The sequence below is a fragment of the Coptis chinensis genome, chromosome 4 (genome assembly GCF_015680905.1).
Source record: "Coptis chinensis isolate HL-2020 chromosome 4, ASM1568090v1, whole genome shotgun sequence".
Taxonomy (NCBI): domain Eukaryota; kingdom Viridiplantae; phylum Streptophyta; class Magnoliopsida; order Ranunculales; family Ranunculaceae; genus Coptis; species Coptis chinensis.
This window is the reverse complement of record NC_141459.1, coordinates 17,211,160-17,232,517: the sequence shown is the minus strand read 5'-3', so window position 1 is coordinate 17,232,517 and position 21,358 is coordinate 17,211,160. Positions and strand designations below refer to the sequence as shown.

General features: G+C 36.2%; 1 pseudogene across 1 annotated transcript; it reads left to right on the top strand.

The window, feature by feature from the left end:
* The first annotated feature begins 13,062 nt into the window (after positions 1 to 13,062).
* On the top strand, positions 13,063 to 19,837 carry LOC147502244 (protein ROLLING AND ERECT LEAF 2-like; annotated as a pseudogene). The gene is made up of 6 exons (XR_015221640.1): positions 13,063 to 14,655; positions 14,813 to 14,887; positions 15,531 to 15,745; positions 18,639 to 18,859; positions 18,951 to 19,600; positions 19,718 to 19,837. The product of XR_015221640.1 is annotated as a protein ROLLING AND ERECT LEAF 2-like (transcript).
* The last annotated feature ends 1,521 nt before the right edge of the window (positions 19,838 to 21,358 follow it).

Here is a 21,358-nt window from a genome sequence, read left to right as displayed (position 1 = left end):
TCAGTTTTAGAGCCCTACAGTAGTAATGAAATGCTTGAGAGACATGCTGAATTGCTCAAAGGCTTTGTAAGTGTAAAACTCTACTCTATGTGTTGGACGATTTACTAATATGTTCATCAAGTTGATATATTAACAATTCTGTAGTATTAATTGCCTTACATATTTAGTACTCATATGATATGCTGTATAACTTTGTTTATCAGCAAATACAATTTATTTATATATATCTTTAAATGTTTAAATGTGGATATTACCTTTGCAATGCAGGTAAGTGAGGAGGTTATGATGGTTAGGAAGGAGATCAATAGTGAAATAAGGGCAGGTATGGAGACAATAATGCAAGAGTTTTTTCAGACTGCGAGGAAAGTAGGTAGTGTAGGTGAAGGTTCATGTGAGGGGGTTATGAAGGGACCGAGATCAAAGAGAACAAGGGGAACGAATTCAAGGTCTCCCATTGCTGATGCTGTTGTCTAAGAACCTAGTGCAAAGTCTGCTCAGAAGAAGGTTAAATCAGTTGAGAAAGAAGTTATGGATTCAAGATCAAAGAGAACAAGGGGAACGAATTCAAGGTCTCCCATTGTTGATGTTGTTGTCCAAGAACCTAATACAAAGTCTACTAAGAAGAAGGTTAAATCAGTTGAAAAAGAAGTTATGGATTCAACAGCTGTGAAGAAGTCATCATCTTCTAAGAAAATTTCATTTGATCTTTCTGCTGAGACTACGGGGAAAAGAAAAAGACCGTTGGAAGATGGAACTCACATTGAAGTCGTCCAAGATGGCAAAATCCGTTTAGAGTTTATCAGTGACCAGGGAGCAAGTGAGAGTCTAGCCATCAAGATCAAGTAAAAAAGTAGCAGTACAAGCTACCAAAACTTGAAAAATTCAACATATGTGAAATAACTGAGAAAACAAAAGGATTGGAGATTAAGAAGGAAGCAAAGAAACCAAAAAGAACAAAAAATCTTATTCGTGCACATGAGTCAGAAAATGAAAATGATGCAGAAGAAACTACAGATGAGAGATTTGCATCTAATGTTTTGAGAGAGATTAGTGAAGAGATACCCAAGACTGGAGGGGATTTTGAAGTTGATAGTCAGCAAGATCTACATGAGGACGTGGTTTAGGTGCCTTCCAAAGAGCCTTTCAATGGTGATCAAGATGATTATGATTTTACACCATTGCCTTCCAAGGAGAATAATCAACTAACTGTTGCAGAGGATGTTACATCATTGCCTTCTGGACAGTTGGTCATATTTGTTACTCATTTGCAACAAACAATGCCCAATGCTATCTCAGATGTTGTTACTCCTGAGGCTAAAACTATAGATTTTCATGAAGATAATGTTAAGGCACTCTTTAACAATGAAATGGATAAGGTCCATTTCTCTGTTTTGCTTTCTGCCACTGGTGACATAATCGTGTTGCCAACTTTGTCACCTACCAGAGGAACAACTGATGAAGATGGTGTGGACTATCAACATGAAACTGTTGCTGAGCAGTCCAAACATGAGAATGATGTGGATGATGATGAAGATGCTGTGGACTATCAATATGAAACTGTTGCTGAGCAGTCCAAACATGAGAATGATGTGGATGATGATGAAGATGTTGTGGACTATCAACATGAAACTGTTGCTGAGCAGTCCAAACACGAGAATGATGTGGATGATGATGATGATGTTGTGGAAGATGATGTTGTGGAGGATGATATGGTGGTTCCTAATGTGGTCAAGATTGAGACTCAAATGGAGGGTCACATGGAAAAAAAACTGAAGAGACAAGCAAAAGAACTAAGAAATGAAGAGAAGGGAAGAAGGGTTGGTCATGACAAGAAACAATTGGAAAGGAATGTGTTAAGTTGATCAAGGAGGCTTTGTCTTCAACCTTTATCATGAAAACCACAATCAAAGGTGAGTTGAACATACTCCAGTATTATTGGCAGCTGTATAAAAGGAAACAAGATGCACATAGCTCTCCGGATGTGAGAGTGTTTGGATATAACTAGTCCATCTCAGTGCATAGTTTTCATTCATTGCATGGAAGATAGTGGGTGGATGGTGAGGTAAGTACACAACCACCATGACTTCATACACTAACTATGAGGTAAGTACGTAAATCACATGTACATTAGATTCCCTAATTAATTGGTTTATGTGATTTGAAGGTTATGAGTATATATATCTAAAATTTGTTGTCCAGTGGTACACCCAACATTGTAAGGATAATAACATTCTAGAAAAAGACTCATATATTGTCGTTCAGGATGTCTACTTTGCCGTAAGTTATCTCTCATTTGTTGATGTTTCGTTGAACAATTTCTAGACAATGTTCATTCATTAATTCATGATTGATGACTTTGTTGATGTAGAAATTCATGATGAGAGAATATGAAACCTTCCAGAAGAAGCTTAAAGAGCCAAGTTTTAGAGCAACATCACCTGATTAGAGACTAGAAAGTTTATCTTATCGTCCTTCTGAAGTCGTTATAGAGCACCTAGACACTTTTGAAGGAAGAATTAGAAATCAGGCAAAGCCAACCAAGGGTAAAGGTATTATCATTCCACTTCAAGTGCAACATAGTCACTGGATTCTTGAGGTATACAATTATTCTGAGGGAAATATCTACACATATGATTCTCTTGGTGGTAAGAGTGTTGGTAATGAGCAACTAGCATTGGAGTCATGTCTTGCTTATGTGATCAAGTGTACTGATCCATCTTCAGATCATGATATGAACACCTCTTGGACTTGTGAGTTTGTGCCTATGACCAAACAACCTGATGGGAACAGTTGTGGGCTATTTTGCCTAGCTTTTATGGATTACCTTCTTAGGGGAGTGCCTGACCAAGTTAACAAAATTGATATGCAAACCCATCGTATGTGGAAGAGGATTGGAATGGATATCATTAACTGTGGATTGAATCCAGACAGTGTTTGTAAAAGCCGACAACAGGAATTGAAGAAGCGTTTGATGGATGCCGAGAAGCGACTACCCACCATGGCGTAGAGGCAATTAAAGCGCATGGAAACAAGTGACACAGCCATAAATTATCAACATGTTGAAATTTTGTTAAACTCCTACACTCAAAGTTTGTTATTTTGCTTCAATTTTGTAACTCCCGTGAAGTTCCGATAGTATCTTCATGGGAGTTTGACTGTTCATGTGTCACATAGTTCATTTGACATTATATGTGTTTAGCTGTGAGGATAAATTTAACGTTTATGTAGGATCTTACTTTGCTATATTGATCTTTCTTCATATATGGCTATGTTTTGTGTAGAATCTTATGTCACTAATTATATTATTTTGTTTTGTCTACCTTGGTAGGTAATTGTTGCTGGCAACTTCAATGTAGTATGACCGTTGTAACAAATATTTAACGCACAATATGACCATATTTGCGGGAAACCTTTTGGGTGGGACCTTTTGGGCGGGAACATGTTGCTATATTAGTAGTCACTCAGACTTGTATTTCATTGGGTATTTCATTTCTATTTCTATTTTCTATGTCCAACAAAATGGGTGGGGGAGAAGGAGAAGGTGAAGGTTCTAGCAGTAATAAGGCAACTATGGATTCAGCAAGATCAACAGACAATTATTTTGGGTGCGGATCAATTGGCCATTGGAAATTCAATTGTCCATGGGCAAATATTAATAAGTGTCCAAGATGCTTCGCCACAAATATGCGGTATGCAGTCAGTAAAAAGGAATGCAGTCTGGGGAGACGATATCTCTCATGCAGGCAAATGGTGAATGGTGCAACGGTTTTAGATGGATTGATCTAGCAGGTAGAGACGACCAATATTTGGTTCTAGCTTTGGTGCTGTATCAAATCACTCACGTGGGCTTGGGCTAGATTGTGGGTTTCAATCACGCGGTTTTGCCAAAACCGCGCGAGAGATTGGGAAAGAAAAAAAATAAAAAAGTTGATCGCGCGGTTTTTGAAAAACCGCGTGGGCTATATGGCACGGTTTATCCAAAACCGCGTCATTTGATGTCGAAAATTTGATGTTGCTCCTAAAAATGGTTGGTGTTTTTTTGGTTTAGTGTTTGGTTTGGTTCAAAATTTTGGTGTTTTTTTTTGTTGCTCTCCTAAATATGCTCTGATAGTAGTTATAACAATTGTTACATAATATATCTAACTTAGCTTCGACTACTTCATTTATATTTTTATCCAAATCCGTCGGCGACACGTATCACTAGGGTAATCGAATGGCTAATTCGTTGTGGTCAGTCGCAATCACCAAGTACACCCAGAGATTGCGTGTATCAGGTAGGTCAGAGAGTGTAGCAGTTCCAGTTCCAGTTCCACGTCAGTTTTGTCCCAAAATACAACCAAGGGCAAAACAGTCAAAAAAACTTTTGAAAAGTCAAAATGTGTGGGCGTGGTCTAATTGAGAAGGAATTGAAATTATCATGGTCTAATTGAGAAATTACCCTATTAACATTAAGAATCACTGGTGGCTCGCATCCTATCATCATACTAGTGTTGATTTCCTTTTTCATTCTTACTTCCAGGATAATATTTAGTGCACACAGCAATGGATTTTGTGATCACACACACACATATGGAACTCGGGAAGTTACTGTTCCATCCATGACGTGGGGTGCAAGGGACGATCCTGGTTTTGTTGTTGCTACCTTTGGGTGGAACAAAGCAGTGACTGTCAGCCAGTGCTCTCTTGCCAGGGAATCCCATGTAATAATGGTCTACATTTTTGTCATTCTTCTTCTAAAGTTCTAATATCAACTACACTTGTAGCAAGCAAATCACAGTTGAGGTTCATTATGTTGTTTGATAAAATTCAGGGAAGGAAAACAGTGAATTTTTGTGAACTCTGTTCCTTGGCATGTTGTTTAGTGACATAATACCCCAGATGTGTAGATTGTGATACTTTTAGTTTGTAAATTACATTTTTGGGTATTCAATAAAGTGATGAAATATTTCTTAGCTTAGACCTTAGAGCAACCGACATCTATCTACAGTACTGTAGTTTTGTCTCGACTCGCTGTTGCTGATGCGGAGAGTATTTAATTTGTTGTCTTATGGTCTTACCACACTACTATATGCAACTTAAGCAAAATTTAGGTCTCTTTTCTCGTGCTGCTCTCCCATATGCAATAGGATCTGGTTGTCTGCCAGCATGTTCAACGATTCAATTATTCCTTTTAGCAATCTTTTCATTAACGAAGTGAATTGATATGTCATTGCATTATCTGCTATTTTGGTAGCTAGCAATGCTGTAACCAAAACTGTAGCTAACTCATCCTAAAAATACAAAAATTTGGTTTGATAGTCATTCTCCTAAGCTGAGTAATTTTTGGTGAGTATATGGGATCAACTGATGACAATTTGAACGCAGAATGCAACTATATGGTAGTAAAGTTGGAGGGAAAGAAAACAAAAGAAAAGGTTAAAATGTGCAAAGATATTCAGCTAATTTTCCTAAAGATGAAAAAGCTAAAAAGAAAAAGATAGTTTTGGCCGATTGCCGTATTGGGACCCTTTTGGAGTTTAAGCACGATTAAGGTATTATTTCGTCTGCTTCTCTTAGAAAGGGAAAAGGAAAAAGAACTCCAAAATTTACTATTCCACCAAAAAACTACAAGAAATTGGTCCCAAAGTTCAAATTCGATTCAAAACATCTCTAGAGGACAAATTTTTTTTATAATCACTCACAAGGACAAATTTCGAGTGAAAATAAACTGGAAAACCAATTTTCGAATGAAAAACCAATTTTCGAATGAAAATAACTTTCAAGGACAAATGGCCCAAATTTGAAATAAATATTTTCCGATTTTATCCTTTTTGTCGTTTTGCTATGAACAATGAGTGTTTATACCTTATGCTGATATATGAACAATGATTGTTTATACCCAAATAGGCGAACGTACCTTATACAATATATTGATGTATGAACAATGATTGTTCATAGTTCATATTGATATATATATAATGATTGTTCATACTCTAATAGGTGTTCTTACTGATCATACATTATGTTAATATATGAACATTGATTGTTCATAGCCCAAATAGGTATTAATAATAAGAATAATTATTGTTCATATCCGAAAATAGATATGAACAATTAATGATTGTTCATACTCCAATAAGTGTTCTTATTGATCATACATTATATTGAGGTATGAATATTGATTGTTCATACCCCAAATAAGTATGAACAATAATTATTCTTCATGTATTAACAATTATTGTTCATACCCCATACCCCAATAGGTAGGAGTGTAAAAAACCGTTGACCCATCATCGTAAGGGTACCCGGTCTTCACCAAGAACCCAAACCCGCGACCGAAAACAAACCGCTCGCCCGCCCGCCGGCCACCATTTTAACCCAACCCCGTTGACCCGCACAATTTCAAGACTTTAACTCTAATATTTTTGTATTTTGTTTATATTTTCTTTTAACTTTTGTAAGAATTTAGGAGATATGAACACAAACTTAATTATGAGTTTAACATCAATTTCAAATATTTAAGTTTGAACATTGGGTAAATATCAAAAGTTCAAATTCAACTTTTGAATTTTAGAGAAGATGAATCATTCATCCTTGTATTAATTTTGAATTCTTTTAGTTTATATTTTATTGTTTTGTACCATAGATCCTCGCTCTCATCTTCATTTTATCATGCTATGAAAAATAATCAATTTACAAATGGTAAATCACGATAAAGAAGTTTCAAATTTACAGATATGGTTTTGGGTTCAAGTTCAAGGTTTTTTATTTTTTTTTTATTTTTTATTGATATATTGATTCCATTTTTTTCTCTATGTTGTGAATTGGAAATATATTACTTGCAGAATTAAAAAGTTTTTTTTGGGTGAAATTGGGATAAAATGATAATTTCCACCCAACCCGGATGACCCGCCCAAAACCCGCCTCGTAAACTGACCCAACAGGCCGGGTGATGGTACTAAGATATGACAGTTCAACCTTCCCGCCCGCCCGTCGGGACCACTGATTTGTATCCCCTAGACCCCCCCCCGCCCATCACTATTTGACCCGCGGTTGACCCAACCCGCCCTGTATTACACCCCTACCAATAGGTATGAACAATCAATGGTTGTCCATACTCCAATAAGTGTTCTTATTGATCATATATTATGTTGAGGTATGAACGAGCATTAATTGTTCATACCTCAAATAGGTATGAACAATAATTGTTCATATGAATATTGATTGTTTATACCCCAAATAGGTATGAACAATGATTGTTCATAGCTCATGTTGATATATGAACAGTGATTGTTCATACCCCAAATAAGTATGAACAATGATTTTTCATACTCTAATAAGATCATATATTATGTCGAGGTATGAACATTGATTGTTCATACCCCAGATAGTATTTAACAATGATTGTTCATAGCTTCATGTATTGATGTATGAACATTTTTTGTCCATACTCCAAATATGTATGAACAATGATTGTTCATAGCTCATATTGAGGTATAAACAATAATTGTTCATACTCCAATAGGTGCTTTTACTGATCATACATTATGTTGAGGTATGAACAATCAACAATGATTGTTTATATGAACAATAAGTGTTTATACTATATACACTGGGTCATTTCGATTGGGCATGACAGTTTATTATTTCATACCAAGGGTATACTTGACATTTCATCTACCCGAGCCGTTTTTAATTTTGCGTCAAGGGTATACGTACTTGACCTTTCATCTACCTAGTCTTTGTAAGTGATTAAAAAAAAAAGTCCTCTAGAGTTACTTTTTCCCCCGATTTGTCCTCTAGAATTACTCACTGAAAAAACTAAGAGTACGTTTGGCAACCTTGAGAATTCTCATCTTAATCGAAATTGGTAGGTTTTCTTATTCTCATGTGTGTTTGGTTGCAAATAACTGATGAGAATTGGAATTCTAATAAGACTTGGATTCTCACTTTGGTGGGAATTTGATTCTCACCTAAAACCATGTTAATTGGGATTCTCACGGTAGTTAAGGGTAGTTAATTTCTTAAATATAGTTAACAAAGAAGTGCACCTTTAGAAAGAGGAGTTTGTGATATAGTGGTCCGAAAATATGGAATTTTTTTAAAGAACCATTATTTAATTAAATGACAAGTGTACATGTTTTTAATGGACTAAGAGAATTCTTACGAACAACCAAACGACTATATTTCTCACATTATCATTGAGAATTCAATTCTTCGAGAATTTTAATTCCCGTTTCCAAACGTACCTTAAGGGTGTGTTTGGAAATGAGAAATGGAATTCTCATGAGAGTTAGAATTATAATATAATCTGATTCTCATGATTATGCGAGAATTATGGCTGTTTGGCAAATTATGATAATTCTCGGTAATTCTCATTATCAATTTCCCACACATGTTGTTCGGCTGCTAAAAATTCACACATCAATTTTCCATACTATTTTTGTTAATTTTTTTTGCTCAAGTATTTCATAAAACCAAAATAATAGTCATTCCAAAACACAATAAATGCGAAGCTCAAATTTCATACATTACAACATATTATACATCATCAATCTAATTTATCTAAGCTAACATATAAAATGAGTATTGTCAAAATTATAGAACATCAATTTATTTAAAAAGAGTTGTAGCAAAAAAATAAGAAACAAATGTCCTGTCATAGAATTTTTATGTACTTTAGACAGAAGTACATAAAAACTTATTGAAATAAAAAAATCAACTAAAAATACTTAAAGATAGAAGGACATGTTTTCAATCGTCACATTACAGTACTTAATCTCTAATCTCTTCAGATAATTGGTTTTCAATAGGGAGTTCATTTTCATTCATTATCTTGATCGTTAAAATATTTAGCAAAACGTTGGTACAAAGGAAGTGATCTTCCCTTATATCGTAGCAAACGCCTTCTCTCCTGTCAAATTTACAAAATGTGTAAATCATGTGTGTATTAACTAAAATGGCATGTAGATAGAATATTTGTATATACAATTTGGTAGTACCGGCATTGTTGATAGAGAGCTCCAAATAGCTTCCTCGGCTTGTACCTGATTTGATTCATCATCCCATGCAAACCCTATAATTGACATCAATTTTTGTACATCCTCTTTGATCTTTTTCCATTGACGAACCCGGCTTGTAATACTGTGACCTAAGACGTCAACACCACATATGCAACTTATCTTATTGGCAATACGAAAAGAAATAATTCTAAATTTTCCCTTCTACTTATATTGTCTTCCAATTCTCTCAATGTGTCTACCAAAGCAGAGTCCATTTCAACTGTCTACATAACACGATGACGTGGTTGGAAACTTTGTATACATGTCTAAATAAGTATTAACACCAAATATATATAACTAAATATATATATAAGTATTTCATATAACTAAATAATGTTTAACAAAGCAAAAACACAAACTAATAAACAACCATCATCATTAGTACATCAATTATTTCAAAAACTTAATAAATTAAATAACTACTTATTAGCCTAAGCAAGATAACCATCTCCTAAAGCCAACTAGGAATAAAAAGTTTAACGAACCTAAAAACGATAAATCTTAAATGTGAAATAAGTGTTTTTCACACTATTTTATTATACTAAATTGTAGTTCTTTAGCTTCTACCAAATGTCAACTAAAATTGAAATGAATATGACATCGGGTAGTAATTAAACTTCCTAACGACCCATCGTTGACGTTGATGTTCGTTCATATTGAGAAACATTTTCCGCTTCTCAACATTTTGAGCAAACCACTCCATAGTTTCAATTTTAATATCTTCATGCACATCAGCAAAGGCTTTTAGAGCTTCCCTCAAAGGAGCCCAAAGAGAATCATTCATCTCATTTGTCGACTCCATAGCACCTGCAATGTAACCAATTTTTTTACGCATTCCAACTATCTCACGTTGCATCCTTGCAATCATAGACCTACGACCCTTTAGTTTGTCATTTGGTTGAGCAAGGATTGAGTTGAAAGCAACTTCGGCTAAGTAAGTTTTGCTTAATAAAAAGTAGAACTATATACAAACATAAAGGTATATGAAAAAAAAAAAAAAGGGGGGGTTTTACTTGAGATAGTTTGACAGTTCTGCTAATTGAAGATCATTCAGTCCTGACAGTATAGATAGTCAATTTATATAGATTAAAACACCTACCAAATTACCAAAAGCAAATTGGCATAATACAAATTGTGATTCTAAAATTTGAGAGAAAAAAATTGTAGCTACTATATTCGCATAGTTTGTTGAAACGAATTCAACACATTTTACACTAACAATCTACTGTTACGTGATCTAGTGGCGCAACAAAACACATTGACATTCTGCTGAATTCTATGTTAGTGGTGATGCTAGGAGAGTTGTGACATTGATATATTAGAGAAATCAAGAATAAGAACTGAGAAGACTAGAGATTGATTAGGGTTGGAATATAGAGTCTGAGAGAGATTGTTCTCTACCCAGATTTACATACTTATACTAACCTAAAACTTGGGAATAGAAACTACTAGATATGGATGTCCACACTTATAGAAATGTGGGACTTTCCATATTGGACATATTCTAATACTGACATATTCTAACACTCCCCCTCAAGCTGTAGTTACGCAAACTATGCAAATTACAGCTGGGATTACAAAAAAACGAAAGATAAGAATATTGCTCCCATTTTCGCATAGAACTATCTTTAGTTGAAGAACTCGAACAACTGTTGAGACGTTTTGGAGGTGAAACTGTCGATGTAGGCAATGACCTAACTTGAATACTGAAGGTGTACCACAGTCACAAACTGAAATCATAACACCGGTTTAGTGGTGTGCTCCTTGGTTACTACTCACTCCATTCGTTGTTATGGCTGTCATAATATAAATTGAAAACAATAACACTGACTTGATGTGTACTTCTTGGCTGCTACTATCAATATCACTGTTAACGTTAACAAAATACTATTATGGGTGCTCCGAATCATGAATAATTTGAGTGCGGTTATAACTTGATTGCTACGAAAACATACTTGGAGATTAAGGCTTGATCGCTACACGAAACATATACTTGCCGTTTAGGCTTAATCAAGCACGAAGCGATGAGTGCGGTTTAGGCTTGGCTGTTTACGAAACATACTTGCAGTTAAAGCTTGACTGCTACCTGAAACATACTTGCAGTTTAGGCTTGACTGCTACTTGAATACTGAAGACTGCAGTTTAGGCTTGACTGCTACTTGAATACTGAAGACTGAATAGTGGATATGCCTTGTCATGAAGAGTTCGTCAAGGCATCTTTGGAATATGGAGACGAAGTACTCTTTATCATCGTCTCCATATTCTCCTTCCCTCATATACTAATCAATGTCTTCATATATCCCTATTCCCCTCTTAAGTTGAATATACACAAGGTAAAGTAAGAACATATAAAGAATTGTCTATTCCGACTTGAACTTGAAGCAGAGAAAACCAAATACCAACTTATACAATCAACCAATGCCCACTTCAAAAAACAATACTTCATACTCCAATACACAAAAAAAATTCTAACAGATGATGCATCAAACAATACTCACTATAGAGGGTGGAGGGTGGGTCACGCCTTTTTATGACTGCAAACTTCTAGAACAATGGAAGATGGAAAGAATAATTTCTCATGGAATAGGGTCATGTGCCCTTATAATACTTCAAACAAACAACTTGATCATGTTAGAGATCGAGGCGTACCAATTGCAGCGGAAGCTAGAAACGGCATCAATACCAATGAGTGCAAGCTAGAAACTCAAACATCCATAAGGCGACATACACACAATACTATCCATCCAATCCTCGAATGAGAGTGCAAAACTACCTTTCAAAGGCTTGATACTTCAAAAATCTCGAAAATTGATGTGTGTGGATACATGGGCTTTTGAAAGTGTTACTTGGGATATAAATTAGAAGTCGAGTTGTGCGCGCTCTTGCTTAACTTCGACTTCCGATAAGACTTTTGAGGATATAGCCATATACCGGCCGACCGAGTAGCCCGCAAGTTCTAGCAGACTTGGTATGCGTCTTCTCTTAAAAATACAAAATGAACAATACTGAAAACAACTTTTGGCGTGCGGACTGAGCACGCGCGCGTTTCATCCAATACTAACTTCAAAGACTCCGGGATACAGAGAGGTTGTGCCTCCTTTACCAGTACTAAGACAGAGAGATTGCAGAAGACGTAGATTGTGAAAGCAAAACAATACTAATAAACCAATACTAAGAAACTTTAGATCTCTCTCCTAGCATTCTTCAAACAAACTTTAAATTCTAGCGGAATCTTGAAAACTTACTTTAACATGATGATGAATAGTAACGATGAACAGTGACGGTGAACAGTAGTGGTGAATAGTGCTTGTGAACAATAAATCCTTTTAGAGAATGATTGAACTTCTTCTTGTGAGAAATCCTTCTTCTTCTTGAAACTTAACTTGAATACTATACTGAAAAACTTAAATAAATTTGATTTTTTTCTTGGTGAGGGATTTCTCTCCTAGCATACCACTGAACCTCACTCTGATACCATGTTAAATTCTATACTAGTAGTGATGCTAGGAGAGTTGTTACATTGATATATTAGAGAAACCAAAAATAAGAACTGAAAATACTAAAGATTGATTAGGGTTGGAATATAGAGTCTGAGAGAGACTGTTCTCTACTCAGAGTTACATATTTATACTAACTTAAAACATGGAAATAGAAACTACTAAATATGAATGTCCACACTTATAGAAATGTAGGACTTTCCATATTAAATATATTCTAATACTGATATATTCTAACACATTCTTCCTAAAAAAAAAAATCGTCCTACTTAATTGGATGACTTGGATCTCACAGTCATGCTGTCTATACTACTTAATTGTCAATCACATATAAAATTCCAGGTTAATTGTGTTGAATTGTTGTAGAGGGTCATACTCGGATAAAGTTGATAAATTATCAAATGGTCATTAGGTCATACTCACAAGTCACAAGTCATACCCCTGATGGCTGAAGCAATGTGGAATGTTGGTGAACAAAAGAAAAAGAGTAAAACAACACACGGCATCACGAAAGAAAAAAGGTTGTGCAAGAGTGCAAACCCCACCACCAACAGCTGACTCAGTAATGCACCACCCCCTCATTTTACTCCACAACAAAACAAAAAACAACCCTCCTCTTTCTCTTTCCACTTGACCATTTCTCCAAAAAAACCCCAAATTCCATCGAGCCGTTACAGCATTCATTCTCATTAAACTTTAAACCCAAGGTCATTTCCGTCATCCCATCCCAATTTTCTGACACATTACAATTGCCAATTTGCCACATTAACAACTCACACTCTCTCTCTCCTCAGAAATGAGGAAAGTACTCAAATTTCTTATTATTGAATGAAATGATGATCTCTGTCTCTCTCTACATTAAAAATCCAATCTTTATCACAGATAACAAGGGTGGATATTAGCATTACCTTTGAATCACTGTCTCAGATTCCTTTTTTTTCTACTTTTTTCATCATTGCATTTGCTCTGGCACAATCTCTAATGACTAGTTCTAAATAAACAGGTACCTACTCATTTCTCTTTCTTCTATTCAGTTACCATTTCGAGAATACCACCATTCATTTTCCTCTTACCACCTTTTTCTCTTTCTTTCTTTGAAGTGGGCTTTTTGTTTTATGGACTATTGAGGTGGTACTTTTATAAAAACTTGTTTTTAGAACCTGGGCATTGTGAATGGTGTTTGTTTCTTGAAGTGTGGGAGTTGAAATGGGTTGTTCAAGTTCTAGGATAGACAAGTGTGAAGCTTTAAGGTTATGTAAAGAAAGGAAGAAGTTTATAAAAGAAGCTATTGATTCAAGGTATGCATTAACAGCAGCTCATTTATCTTATCTTAAATCACTTAGAAGTATTGGGGTTGCTCTTAGAAGGTATGCCGAAGCCGAGGTTTTGATTGAATCTTCGTTGTCGACAACTGAGGTGGATAAGACCCCTTCTCATTCTTCATACCCATCACCATCTCCTTCACATAATGCTGAAATTGTTGATTCACCATTGACTAATGGGAGCCCTTATACACCACCTAATAATGTGTCAAGTGTTAATTATATGAAAGCGGCTAGAAGTGATTCGGTTACTTTTAAGATTGATCCTAGTTTGAGTAGATTTGGTGATGAGGAGTCTATTGATTTCCCACCACCACCTCCTCCTTTTGAGATAGGTTCTACTTGGGACTTTTTTGACCCTAGTGATGAAGCTAAGAGATTGAAGTTTTATGGAGAGAATGGGTTGAGAGAGCACGGTGGGGAGGAAGTTGGTGTAGGGGAGAGGTGGGGGGTTGGTGTTGATGGCAATGGAAACTTTGACAACTTCGAAGACGCTGAACAGACACCTTTTGATGATAGAAAACTGCTCAAGCCCAAACATAAAGCCACTGTGTCATCGGCTGGCGATGATGCTGTTTTGGAACAGGCTAGTTCGAAAAGGGAGAATATGGAATCAGAGAAAGAGTTGTGTGCGAAAGGGAAGACCCTCTGAGTTTATCACCCACAGGGCTAAGGATTTCCTGTCAAGTATAAAGGATATTGAACACCGGTTTTTTAGAGCTTCTGAATCAGGCAAGGAGGTTTCCAGAATGCTAGAAGCTAGTAAAATCCGCCTTAAATCTTCTGAGACCAAAGGTAGATATGCTTTCCATGTATGTTTTAGTATTGAACTCTTGCAAATGGATATCAAAATGTGAAGATTTTGTATTTTGATGAACAACGCATAATTTTTTTTTTTTACATTGGAATATGAATTCTGCTGTGTGTCGCTAACTAGTTTTAGTTTACACAGGAAGATCACCTGCCATAGAATTACTCGCAGCTTTCCATCTAGCCTGTTGTCGGGGAGATAATGTCATACCCAATGGTAGGTACCTGTGTAGTTATTTATGAGAAAATATCACTAATTAATACTTTCTTCACACTCTGGTCATCTGCCGTCGTGAAGTGTCCGATGTGTCAAACACATTTGGAATTGACTTAGTGACATTATATTTAAATTTTGAAGTTTAGATGCCCCTACCTATTGGTTACTTGTACCTCTTTTTACAAAATATGTCTATAATGATACATTTTATCTAGGGAAGGTTGCTTTTTTACTACGTCGAAATAGCAGTGAAAATATGCAGAGCTTCTAAAGACTTGAAAGTGATTTTTTTTTAATTAATTAATTAATTTATTTATTTACTTTTTATTGGTAATGAATTATCAAAAGGAGGAGGATATGTGCGTACAAATTGCACTGCAAGTCCTTTCTGAACAACAAATCCTATTCTCCTGAATACAAATTCATTAGACCCTGCAGTCATCACATGTTTTTGTTTTTGTTTGTTCTCTTCCCCCCACACATTCTTAGAACTATACCAAACCAGGTAAAAAGTACAGCATGCAAAGATGGGAGGTGGGGAGTGTAGCATCTGTATGAACTTAGTATCACTCTTTGACATAGTAGCAGATGTTTCTTCATAGATGTGGATTTTTTTCATATCTAATTTTGAATCTCTGTCCAGAACCTCCACAGCAAGTGACAAAGGTTATTACGTGGCACCGATCAGTATCTTCACGATCGTCTTCATCAAAAAATCCCCTCAATTCAGCATCAAAAGACGACATTTCTGACAGCGGAAGTGATTTTGTTGATGAATTCTGCATGATTACTGGAAGCCACTCGTCAACCTTGGAGAGACTCTATGCATGGGAGCGGAAACTCTATGACGAAGTGAAGGTATTCCATTTTTATAAAAGAAATAAATGTGAACTTGTACTGTAAAAGTGGGTGTTGCTTCTATCATATGTGAAGTTTTCTTTTCTCCTTGGCTCCAATTTAAAGTTTGGAACGTCATCATACTATTTCTAACTTTAAATTTGTTTCATCGGGTCGCTACCTGTGATGCACGTGCTCTGTGTGTGATTAAACTTGTTTTATTTGGACAATTGTTTACCCATTTGATATTTGTTAATCACAATCATCTCCCCTGAGATATAAATATATGGGGAGGAATAGGAAGCATACGAAAGAACTCCCTGGACACTCTGTGCAAATAATATACCTACACAGTGAATTAACGCTGATATGGTGAAGATGATTCCCACACCATGGAGATCATCCTTACTTGATATAACTGATTTTTTTTTTTTATTTTTTTTCAAACTTTGTGAAATGAGGGTTTCAAATTGTGGTATGTGGACCTTTGTGTTTTCCCCCGACTAATGTACAAAATATGCAAATGAGTTAATTTTTATGGGCTAATCTCCATAATAAAAATCTTCTTCACCTAATGTTGGTCCCACCGGCAGCCGGATTACTAAAGAAGGGTTTCTTTTACTTTCTAAATAGTATGTTTGCCTGTCCCTATTGTACATGTGTATATTAAAAAATAAAGGGGACTTATCATATATGTATCTGGAAGACACACTGAAATGAAAACTGTTTTTTTATGCTGATGAATTTTCAGAAAATATGTGATGGAAAAGGTAGAAAGTTTGAACATTAGGTACACAAACAGGGTCAGTCAATTTTAGAGTTCAAATCCCAATGCTTAGCGTGCTAACAAAGATAAGCGGTTAAATCCCTGTAGAAGAGGACTTGCAAGCTATGTAGATAGGGATCATACTTGAAACGTGACTTTTGAAATCCCCTTCATCTTAGGCTATATATTGTGTGATTATTTTTCGTCTTCGTATCTTTTAGGCCTTCCATTTGGTGTGGAATAGAGAGGTAATGCTATTTGGATCCATTCAGTTTAAATTGGCTGGTTGGAAAGGCTGTCTGATATCTAAAAGTCAAATTCATACCTCATGGACTCTTTTTGTTTCCTGTCTATTGTATGTATGCCTCTCTTCCATATTCTGAAAATTATGATTCATAGGCTTGAGTTGATTATTATAAACCTTCCTTGGGAATACTGTGGAAACTTGCGAATTACATAAGTTTAACCTGGCCCCATCGGATAGATGATTATGAAGGTTCACTGAGAAGAGGAAGAGCATGTGAGCTGGCTCCTGTCTTCAGATTTTGTGTCTTGGAGGATTCAAATCTGTTTGATTACTTGACTGGTCCTGTCCAGTCTACTTATCCGTTTGTGGATTGAGGCGCATTTTTAATGGATTTGATCTTTTTTAGAGTTTGTGAGGATGGTCAAATTTGTCATTTTTTCTTGTTTTCCGCTCTAGAGGTCTTAGTGGCTGGGGGATGGATTTTGAAATAGGGCTTTGCATTTATCATATTTCATCTCTTTACATGAGAACTTCCCTTTTTTGAGTTTGTGGTCTTTGGAGACGATTTGATAGCTTGTGAGACTAGTAGAGGATTTTAGGGCTAGACCCCCCCCCCCCTCCCCACTCCCACTCCCCCTCCTCGTGTGTACTGGTGGCATTTCTAGTAGTATTTTAGTGCTATCTTTGTCCTATCATGAAACATGATTTTTGAGTTTAATGGTATTGTTTCATTTTGAAATTCTAATCAATCCTGCATCCTTATTATCTGATTTTCCATGAATTAAGATGTTACTTTAAACTCATGAATGAACACATTCTTCCTTCTACTATATGGAGCATTTAGGTCTGGTTCTGTTTTAATTCTTTCATTTCATAGATGGAACCTTTGTTTCTGATTTTCTCCGAGTTAAGATCCTACTATAAACTAGTGAAAGAACACATTCTTTCTTAAAAAATAAAACAAACTGAATACGTTTTAACAAGATTACCTATTTGACTTGCGGGTGATCTGCAGCAAAATTAAAGTTAGGAGCTTCAGCAGGTTATTGGTAACAGTAACAGACTGACAAGCCTGAAAAACTATTTAGACGAATCAATCATTCTTCAACTCATATGTGTTGCATTCTAATTTTGTTTACTACTTTACTCCTTTTTGGTTTGCCCTTGATTTTAGTTATCAGGATAGCGTGCAGTAAAAATGTAGAGATACTTGTTCCATCTTAAATTTTCACGAAGTTTAGAATATAGAGATCTAACTCTCAGCTTAGATCTCTGTATATCTTCACGGAAATTGTTATATATAGCAATGTGTGGCTGGTGTTTGGAAGAGTTCGATACTTAACTTGAAGATTTGAAATTGGATGGTGTTTGGAAGGGTTGACAAGGAGTTACTAGACAGTTGAAGGGAAACATGGCATTAAAATAGCTGAAGGGAGTAAGTCAGAGACATTACTCTTCAAGGATGTGGATTGTTTTCTAGAAAACATTTATTCTCGCACTTTATATGACATTCTCACAAGTCAGGGATATGGAATGGTTTCTAGGAAACATTTCTTCTCACACTTTATATATGACACACTTTATAAATAAAGTTGTAGATACTTAAGAAAAACGCATTGTTAGGCATCTGAATGTGAGTGACTCTGAGGAAGAGTTATCATATCCGCGCACATGGTTTCCTGCCAACCTGCAGTTGCGAAACAAACTTTAAACAACCTGGGGATAACACTTTCTTAATGGTGAAAAACTGCGGATACAATCCAAATGATAAAACATCCTATTTTTTGGGTTGTGGGGGTTTACTGATCAAAGCACTTGCAATGAACATTATAGCACCTTTAGTAATTTCATCATTCTGATAGGCATAAACAGTTTCTGACTAATTTCTTTATCTGGTTTAGGCAAGTGAATCTATCAGGAAAGCATATGATTACTGGTGTGACCATCTGAGGCAACAATTTGCTAGAGATGCAAAAGTCGGCGATTGACAAACGCGAGCTGTTGTCAAGGATCTTCATTCGCAGATGAGAGTAGCCCTTCATGCTGTTGATTCGATTGCCAAGAGAATTGAGAGAATGAGGGATGAAGAGCTGGAACCACAGCTGGCAGAGCTGATACAAGGGTAATTTCTTTATCCTGCTTGAAATACTTATTTCCATGGAAGTTATATGCCATAAAAGCTGTCATATTCATGATTGTTGGACTCTCCACAGATTGATTCGGATGTGGAAGGTCATGCTTGAATGCCATCATGCCCAGTATATAACCATATCGTTAGCCTACCATACAAAGAGCTCAATAACAGGACCTGCCAACAAAGAATCCCAAAGGCTGGTTATCACTCAACTTCAGCATGAGATTGAATGTTTTAAGTCAAGCTTTACAGATTGGATTGTCGCACACAGATCCTATGTTGAATCTCTCAATGGTTGGCTCCAGACCTGCATTATACTGCCTCAGGAGCGGCTCTAGGGGAAGAAAAGCTTTCTCCCCTCGTAGAGCTCTGGCTCCACCTATATTTGTTCTTTGTCGTGACTGGTCAACTGGGATTAAAACTCTTCCCTCAGGGGAGGTCTTAGATGGCATCAAAGCCTTCGTTGCTGATCTACACAGTTTAGTAGCACAGCAGATACAAGAACAAAAGTCAAAAGGATCCTTGGACTCAATTAACAATGGAGACGCAGAGAGCAGGGAGGATGACAAAAGTGATGACTCGTCAAACTTGAGCAACATACATACGAGTTTGACAAAGGTACTTGATCGTCTGACAAAATTAGCAGAGGCTCTGCGAAAGTTGTATGAAGATGTTCGGCAGGGGACTGACACAGCTCAGGTGGCATATGCAAATTACAGGACTAGTAGAGTATGAAGAGTGTTGTAATTAATTTTGTAGAAAGCTAATGCGTACATATGTGTCATTAAGCTTTAGTTGGAGTTCATTTTTGATGAAAATTGAGTAAGCTTGTGGTTTTTTTTGCAGGAAGCTCAACAACAAACAATAGAGCAAATGGAAAACCAGAATGATATATAGTTATAAGTTGTAACGGTGTTTTCCACGTTTTCGATATCTAAATGCTATCTATTGAAATGGTGTTTCTTCTTTCTTTAGCCTTGGATCTATCAACAATACATTATTTTTTGGGTTAACTAGTATTACCCCCTACTAGATGAGCCAATTAGGATTTCTCCCCCACTAGTTGGGAAATTAGGGTTTCCCCCTTAAATACACGGTCAATTTGGTTTAACCGTTAACTTTCAAGTCAAACAATTGAAAATTACGCAAATGCTCTCATTATTTTCAAAAAGAAAATGTTCAATTTTAATTAGGTGGGGGTATTTAAGTCATTTTCAATTGTTTGACGTGAAAGTTAACGGTCAAACACCAAGTTGACCGTGTGTTTAGGGGGGAGACTCTAATTTCCCATCTAGTGGGGGGGGAATCCTAATTGGCTCATCTAATAGGGGGGTAACACTAGTTCACCTTTATTTTTTTTTATTACATTAAACGTGTATGACTATATAAGCACAGATTTAGGCTAAGTCCAATGGTTTGGTGCGACAAACCACCACAGTAGCGCAGTTGATAGGGTAAGCGCGATAGAGTTTATGGACTAAATGGTTTGTTTTTTAACCCACAAGTGGTCAACCCATCCTAGCATAGGAAAAAAAAATTGCCGCATCATCCGCCACTCCTACTGGCGTGCAGATTTTTCTTCAATTTTGCTTCTGTACCCGCCACTCCTACTGGCATGTAGAACTTCATTTTTAACACCCTACCAATTTTATTCCTCCCACCTCAATTTATTAATTTCTATGGCTGCCACTTGTTCTGCGTGCAGAGCATACGCTATATAATTAAAATTGGCGATATAGATAGGGAAACTTATACCGATAGCATTGGCGAGTTAGCGTTTTGACGCACCATTGGATCACAATTTATATGATATTGGTGTTTTGCTGTACCATTAGAATTAGCCTTATAAAAAAAAATAGTCTTTGAATTATTTTCAACTGAACACCTGTAAGCTCCATTTATACTAATAAATTATGGCCACATCAATACAAGACGCATGTAGTCATGTACATCAGGACATAGAGACGCCTGAGTGAAAGTTTTTGTGTGCTGAACAGTATGCACCTATAATCCTAGTTTAGATAGGACTACGACTAAAAGAGATGAAATCGAACAAATTTACACAGGAGTAAGAAGGTGTTTACCAAGAAATGGGCCTCAGCCCCTCATTTTGGTTCAGTTATATGTAAATCCCCTGCTTACGGACGTACCCATAAAACCTCCCTATTATTCAAATTCAACCAATTAACCTCCCTGCTTTCTATAATGGACGCAAATCTCAGTCTAATTTTTATCTCCACACTTATCTATTTTCTTTTTTGCCCTTCTCAATAAATAACCACCGTATGTTCTTTTTTTGTTGAGTTCGTTCTAACGAAGAAGCCAACGAAAACACTGATTTTAACTTCGTTTCTTTCGCCATTGAAGAGAGCCATTGGTATTTGATTCTTATGTGAAAATACTCTTTACTACATACATCTTTATAATGATATTTATAAGCCAATGATACATTTTAGGGAGTTTGAACCAAGGCATTATTAGCACTCG